This window comes from Gobio gobio (assembly GCF_949357685.1).
Source record: "Gobio gobio genome assembly, chromosome: 1".
Lineage (NCBI taxonomy): Eukaryota > Metazoa > Chordata > Actinopteri > Cypriniformes > Gobionidae > Gobio > Gobio gobio.
Genome location: NC_137097.1, coordinates 81,916,707 through 81,925,183, shown reverse-complemented (window position 1 = coordinate 81,925,183; position 8,477 = coordinate 81,916,707). Strand labels below are relative to the sequence as shown.

The 8,477-nt window shown below is 38.4% G+C and overlaps 1 long non-coding RNA gene across 1 annotated transcript; it reads left to right on the top strand.

Annotated features, from left to right (window-relative positions):
- The first annotated feature begins 3,726 nt into the window (after nt 1–3,726).
- LOC307136988 lies at nt 3,727–6,941 on the top strand. The gene is made up of 3 exons (XR_013817861.1): nt 3,727–3,834; nt 4,640–4,732; nt 6,862–6,941. It is a non-coding gene; the product is annotated as an uncharacterized lncRNA (long non-coding RNA).
- Nucleotides 6,942–8,477: the final 1,536 nt, after the last annotated feature.

Below are 8,477 nucleotides of genomic sequence, written 5' to 3'. Positions count from 1 at the left end.
TGATCAGTTAGGTGCTACTGTGAAAGGCACAGTCTTGTATGTTTCAGATGACAATCTTGGTGCACATTCTCTAGCAGGTTTTTTTGAGAGTTTTACTGTGGAGAGATTCTGCCGATTTTGCATGGCTTCGAGAAATGAGACGCAGCACACTGAAGTTGGTACAGGAAACTTTGAACCACGGACTGTGGATATGCACAACAGGCACATTGAGGAGGTAAAGCAAGATCCCTCTTTGAGTAAATTGTATGGGGTGAAGGGAAGTTGCCCACTAACTGATGCTTTGCAGCATTTTCATGCAGTAACTGGCTACCCACCGGACATTTTGCATGACCTTTTCGAAGGTGTTGTGCCTGTTGAACTCTGTCTCTGCCTGTCAGATATGATAGAGAAGAAATACTTCTCTCTTGATTCAGTTAACCATGCCATCAAGACTTTTGGCTACACTTTTTCTGACAAAACCAACCAACCACAGCCTATTCCAAAGGGTTTCGCAAGTAAAGGATCAATTGGTGGCAATGGCCACGAGAATTGGACTTTACTTAGGTTGCTACTGCTTATCGTTGGTGATAATGTCCCAGAGGGTTGAGAGCTCATGGGAAATTCTGATGCTGCTTAAGGACATAGTTGAATTGGCTGTTGCTTTGAAACATACAGACGAGTCCATTCATGACTTGGGTTGTAAAATAGCAGAACACCGAGAATTGTTGCAGTCGACATTTCCTGATTTCAGACTTAAACCAAAGCACCATTTCATGGAGCATTATCCCCAGCTTATTAAAGCATTTGGCCCACTCGCTGATGTTTGGACATTGCGCTTTGAAGGCAAACATACATTTTTCAAAAAGGTAATTCGTGAATCTCAAAATTTCAAAAATGTGGCACTAACATTGGCTGTCAAACATCAGAGAATGATGGCATACTATCTTGATTCGAGTTCATTTTTCAGGCCCTCAATTGAAATGGAGAAAGTTAAAACTGCAATGGTTGCTTCATTTCCTGGCCACGTTCAACAGCAGTTTCATCAAATAGCACCTCAGCTGAATACTGTGCTTGTTGCATCATCTGTGATGGTAGAAGGAATCAAATACAGTGCAGATATGGTGATCTCTGCTGGTTCGTGCTCTGGTCTTCCAGAATTTCAGCAAATATCACAGATTGTAGCGGTCAACTCAGAGATTTTGTTTGTCTGTAAAAAAATGTCAGCATGGTACACTGAGCATCTTCGGTCGTATGAACTTTGCAGCAGCCATTTCTCAACTCTCTGTGTGGTTAAGGTGTCAGAGCTTAATGAGGTTTCTCCCCTTTCGGGTTACATTGTCAAGGGTAGGATGCTGGTGACACCTAAACGTTTTATTTTTTGCTGAGTACGTTGCTGTAATGTTTGATGAGTCCAAGTAATACATTTACTTTTTTTATTATTATTATTTATTTATTTTTACCTCTTTTTCACAGTAGTCAGATTACTTCCAGTTCCAGTGGAGTATTGCAGTTGTCTGAAGACAGTGACCAAACTTCATGGTATTTATGGTCATGCCAACACATTTAAATTTGTTGCAAGATAATTTTATTGACTTTGATTATTGATTAGCATGTTCACATTTGCTGTCCAGATGGGTTCTCATGAGAAGATGCTCTTGAGAGTTATCCTATGTGAAGGGGATATAAGGAAAATTACCCTTGCAAAGAAACCAGGTTCAATTGATGACTTGGTTGCATCACTAAAAGAAAGTTTAAAGGTTGATTTCAATTTTTCTCTTCAGTATGAAGATGAAGACTTTGACAATGCACTTTGCAATTTATCGGACATTTCAGCACTTAAAGACAGGGCAACAGTGAAAATAATTCCTGTACTCGAACTTACACCAGTTGATGTGGTGGAAACGCCTAATGACTCAGCAAGCACAGCAAACACAGAAATTCCCTTTACTCTACCTCAGGAGAGACAGAAGCACTGGCCAAATGACTTTGTTGTTCCTAGCTTTTCAGTTGATGTTGAATATCGTCTGCGGCAGGGCAACTTGAAATACCTCAACGATGGCACTTTCCTCAAACCGTCTTGGGACCTTAAACATCAAATCCTTGAAAAATTGGCTGAAAGCATTTTTGCATTTAAAGCCTATCCAGATGATAAAGATTATGAACAAGTAGCATCCTCCCTTGTAAAACAGCATCCATGTCTGCAGGAAAGTGGTTCACGATCTGGCTGGGGAGGCTGGAAAAACAGCCTAAAATTCAAAATGGGGAATTATAGAACCAAAATGCGAAAGTTGGGTGTTCCTGATGTAACAGCAAATGCAGGAAAGCGTGGTACTAACAACCCAGAAGGAGAGCCATCACGGAAAAACATAAAAAAACCCAAGAAATGTGAACTGAATTTCCAACCCAACTATCCTGAAGGACATGATGATGCCAGCCTTGAGAGTGCTCGTAAAGAACTGGAAGAAGAAATGAAGAAGAGAGCACCCAGTGCTTCTGTATTGTCACAAAAAATGGACTTGACGTTTGCGTTAAGGCGCAAAGAGATGGTGATGTCAGCGCCTGCGATCACCGATGTACTTGACCGCTGGCCAGCTCTTTTCCGTGAGGCACAGGTAATTTCCTATTTATTTGTTTTGTTAGTGTCATGTAATAATTTGCTTTAACTCTTTTTATGAGAAGGCTTATGAATACTTAAGTTATTATGAGAAAGCAGCCCTTAAACGAAGTCTCAATGAAGGTGGAGAAGGTGTAAAAAAACACCTTGGAGCTATTCCAGATTTTTCCTTTTTCAGCACAACTGAAAAAGCACATCTGAGCTCTTTAGGTCTGTTCTATACAATAACAATTATAACATCAGATTCATCCATCAAAGAAGTTACAAAAAAATGTTATAACCTAAAATGAAAATGTTCATTTATTCAAGAGTAGTTCACCCAAAAATGAATATTTGCTCATCCTCAGAATTGTTTTTATTGTGTATATATTACAACATCAAAAAATATGTTTAGTCAATGGTAACCATCCCTTTGGGATTAAAAAAATACAAGCAAAACAAAATAAATTTTTGTGGCTCCTGATGATATATTGGTGTCTTATGAAATGAAATGATTGGTCTATGAAAGAAACTGAACAGTATTTACAACATTATTACCTTTAATCCACAGCCTCTGCAAACAGTACTGATCACGTTCAAAACAGTCTGGTGTGTGATCGTAATAATGTATATAAAACCTGTATATATAAAAAAGTAAGATTACGTTTGTGTGCATGATATCAAATAGGGAACATTGACTTTTCACAGATTCCCAACGTTTGATATATCATTAACATAGTGCTTTAGACTGTTGTGAATGCGTTTGCAGAGGCTGTGGATTAAAGGTAACAATGTTGTAAATACTAATTGTTTTGCTGTATGTTTTTTTTTTTATTCTTAAAGGGATGGCTACCATTGACTTGCATTTATATTGATTACTGAAGGTACTGACCACAGTTTCATTTAAAAAAATACAAAAACTTTAGTGTCATACTAAATAAATAAAAAAAATCACCTACATCTTGGATGATGTGACCGTAAATCAACAGCAAAATTTTATTTTTGGGTGAACTATCCCTTTGACTATATAATGTGAATTTTCATTTTAGGTCAACACATTTTTGACTGGGATGAATCTAATATTATTTTGAAATGATTTTTCTTTCCAGATCTACATGGAGTTTAACAGGATTGCTGGTAAAAACCTGAAAAAAGAATTTTACGAGACCCTTGATCGACATAGTACATGCCTCTTGGACATTTTCAGAGCCAAAAAGGGAGTTGCTGGTCAGCTCTTGATGAACCTTCTGAAGCAAACAAAGGTTTGTTAAAAATCCAAATATCATAGATATATAAATGTATTACAATAAAGTAGATTTATCAAAGGGTTAGTTCACCCAAAAATGAAAATTGTCATTTATTCCTCACCCTCATGCCGTTCCACACCCGTAAGACCTCTGTTCATCTTCGGAACACAACAAATTAAGATATTTGTGTTGAAATCCGAAGGCTCAGTGAGGCCTGCGTAGTCAGCAATGACATTTCCTCTCTCAAGATCCATTAATGTACTAAAACCATATTTAAACCAGTTCATGTGAGTACAGTGGTTCAATATTAATATTATAAAGTGACAAGAATATTTTTGGTGCGACAAAAAATAAAATAAATGACATATTAGTGATAACCGATTTCAAAACACTGCTTCATGAAGCTTCGGAGCGTTATGAATCAGTGTTTTGAAATCGACCATCACTACATATGTCGTTATTTATTTTATTTTTTGTCGTACTCAAAATATTCTCGTCACTTTATAATATTAATATTGAATCACTGTACTCACATGAACTGATTTAAATATATATCTTAATTTTTTTGTGTTCCGAAGAACAACGGAGGTCTTGCGGGTTTGGAACTGCATGAGGGTGACGAATAAATTACATTATTTTCATTTTTGAGGGAACTAACCCTTTAAACCTGTATAATCTGCTATACAGACTTCATAGTTGATCTGTTGTGCTCAACTATTTGAATGCTGTTAGGAATATGTATGTATGTATGTATGTATGTATGTATGATTAATAACATGTGGTTGGATGTAATAAAATTGTTTTATAAATTCCACTCAAGTTGTCAGAGCCAACTGAGGTCCGAACTTTAGTGCTTCAAGGACTACCTCTCGTGTTTGGAGATGACTCCCCTGCTTTCTTTAAGACATGTTTGGTAAGTGTTCCAAGTAGAAAATAATGTTCAAAAGACATTCACACTGTCTCACACATACACCTTCACACTCTCTATCATTCACACTCACTGTATCAATTTTAATCTAAAGGGTTAGTTCACCCAAAAATGAGAATTATGTCATTAATTACTCACCCTCATGTCGTTCCACACCCATAAGACCTTTGTTCATCTTTGGAACACAAAAATATATTTTTAATGAAATCAAAGAGGTTTTCGTCCCTCCAAATCGATCCAACACTACTATCACTTACTTGTCTATAAAGGCAAGAAAGACATAATTAAACAGATAGTTCACCCAAAAATCTGATACTGTATACATTTCTTTGTACTGCTGAATACAAAGATATTTAGAAAAAAGTTTGTAACCAGGCCGCTTTGGGCCACCACTGACTTCCATAATAGGAAAAAAAATACTATAGAAGTTAGTGGTGGCCCAAAGCGGCCTGGTTACAAACTTTTTTCTAAATATCTTCCTTTGCAATACAAAGAAATGTATACAGTATTAGATTTTTGGGTGAACAAAGGTGGATATGGAACGACATACGGGTGAGTAATAAATGACAGAATTCTCATTTTGGGGTGAACTAACCCTTAAGTTGAAGTTGTACCATTTGAAATGTACAGTACTGTGCAAAAGTCTTAGGCACGTTAGTATTTTCACCCCCAAAAATGTTTTTAAGCCAGTTATTTATAACTTTTATAATAGTGTGTCAGTAGGTTATATCAGTTTACATTTTCAAACATTAATTTTGCCATTAATTGTAGTAATCCATTCCAGTGAGATTTTTGTATGCAGAAGAAGTCTGACAAAAGAGTTATGATCCACACAGAGATCTGATCTCACCATCATCGAGTCCGTCTGGGATTACATGAAGAAACAGAAAAAAACTGAGACTAAATCCAGAAGAACTGTGGCAGTGTCTCCAAGAGTCCAAGACCTTCCTGCAAAGCTCCCTGAAAAACTATGAGCAAGTGTCCCAAAACAAAAGCTGTTTTCAACGCAAAGGGTGGTCACACAAACACTGATTTGATTTAGTTAATAGAAGTTAAGTGATCAAAAATTAACAGTCTACTTATGACATTATTTTTGAAAGTTTCCTGACTTTACAGCATTTTTACACAAGTGTCTAATAATAATAATTTGTTACATTTATATAGCGCTTTTCTAGGCACTCAAAGCGCTTTACATATAGAAGGGGGAATCTCTTCAACCACCACCAATGTGCAGCATCCACCTGGATGATGCGACGGCAGCCATATTGCGCCAGAACGCCCACCACACACCAGCTGATTGGTGGAGAGGAGACAGAGTGATGAAGCCAATCTGTATATGGGGATGATTAGGAGGCCATGATGGAGAGGGGCCAATGGGCAAATTTGGCCAGGATGCCAGGGTTACACCCCTACTCTTTATCGAAGGACATCCTGGGATTTTTAATGACCACAGAGAGTCAGGACCTCGGTTAAACGTCTCATCTGAAGGACGGTGCTTGTTACAGTATAGTGTCCCCATCACTATACTGGGGTGTTGGGACCCACACAGACCACAGGGTGAGCGCCCCCTACTGGCCTCACTAACACCTCTACCAGCAGCTACCTGGTTTTCCCAGTTGGTCTCCCATCCAGGTACTAACCAGGCTCAGCCCTGCTTAGCTTCAGTGGGAAACCAGTCTTGGGCTGCAGGGTGATATGGCTGTCTAAGTACTGTAGCTTTGCAGGAAGGTTTCTTCAAGCGTCTTGGAGACACTGCTACAGTTCTTCTGGATTTAGTCTCAGTTTTTTCTGTTTCTTCATGTAATCCCAGACGGACTCGATGATGGTGGGATCAGATCTCCATGTGGATCATAGCTCTGTTGTCAGACTCCTTCTGCATACAAAAATCTCAATGGAATGGATTATTACAAATAATGGCTAAATTAATGTTTGAAAATGTAAACGGATATAACCTACTGACACACTATTATAAAAGTTATAAATAACTGGCTTAAAACCATTTTTGGGGGTGAAAATACTAACATGCCTAAGACTTTTGCACAGTACTGTACATAATCTTGCATGCATGAGAATTAATGTTTTATTAATTATTTAGTTTTATTCATCTACACTAGATGTCCGATGATCGCTGCGTGAATCTTGACATGCCAGTGGGGATTGTAATAGTTGAGGATGGGATGACTCTTCAGCCCCATCAACTCTCTGCATTTGTCTCCCTCCTCATTTGGGATCGTAATTGAGGGAAAAGTGGTGATGGACAATCTACACAACCTTCCTGAATCAATGTGCCTTCTGTTTGGACTAATTTATGCATTACACTTGAATTACCCAAAGTCGCTGAAGTACACATTTGAATTCATTCAACGCATTGTCCTTTCCATGGGGCAGAAAGACCTGCAGCCTAAAATACAATACTTGGCTAATCAGCTGTTTGGTTAAAAAGGAGAAACAGGATCAGCACATGCATTTTCAAAACTCTTTTTTTTAATGCTGTTAAGATACACCATTGAGGTCTAACTGGCCTTTCTGTTTTGTGCTTTTCCTGTCCGGTAAGATGCAAGTAAGACTTTAACCACCACAGGATCAACGCCTTTTTTTTTGTCTCAAGATTCTGTAAAATGATCACAAACTTCCCTTACAAAACACTGTGGCAGTACCAGATTATTACCATGGTATTGACACATTTCAAGGAACTGGCACATAGTTTACAGTTTTGTTGTTCATGTGTCTTTTAAAAATATGACTTACAGTTTTTTTGGATTGCTTAAGCACGATTTTCAAAACAGGGCCCGTGTTTTCAAAACACTACACACAATTAGCACAACCACACACCCAATTAGCAAAACACTACAGATCCTTTGCATAATTAAACACTCTTGTAAAAACTATACACTTCTGTTTCAAAACCACACTTTGTTACCATATGAAACACACACGTTTCACATTAACATACTCTGTTTGCACGAGTTACACTCTGCTGTGATAAACCTAAAACACTTTTAGCACTTCTACTTCCCTATGATTAGAGTAGGCTACCATCAACAAAGTACAAATATAATGTAAAGTCACCAAACACCACACAAGACCAATGTTGCAGACTGAAGAAACTAATTTATTTGTCAACACGCCCAAAATGTTGACATGGAGATCCAGAATACTGTAACAAAATGTCACTTCACATATTGTACTGTAAGTTCAAAGAACAAAAAAAACTATACATCGTCTCTTCGCCTAGCTGGATCTGGCCAGAGAATTTCATCAACATCGCAGGCAATGTTGTCATTGGCAAGACACCTTGGAAAGAAACGTCTTGAATGACGAATCCATCCTTGCATTGCTGCAACCTCCATCTGGTCACAGGCCTCCTCCATGGCTTGGATGAGGGGTACCTCAGCCTGGAGACGGAGATCATATACCTTCCACCGCCATGCCGAGAAAAACTCTTCTATAGGGTTGAGGAATGGAGAATATGGTGGAAGATATAGGATAGTGAAATGTGGATGTTGCTGAAACCAGTTCTGAACCAGAGCAGAGCGGTGGAAAGACACATTGTCCCAGACAATAATGTATTGCATATGATCAATTTGATTAGCTGCTGTTATGTTGTGCAATTGGTCCAAGAATGTAAGTATGAGTGCTGTGTTGTAAGGGCCCATATGGGCATGGCGGTGGAGGACCCCATTCTGTGTAATGGCTGCACAGAGTGTTATATTACCCCCACGTTGCCCGG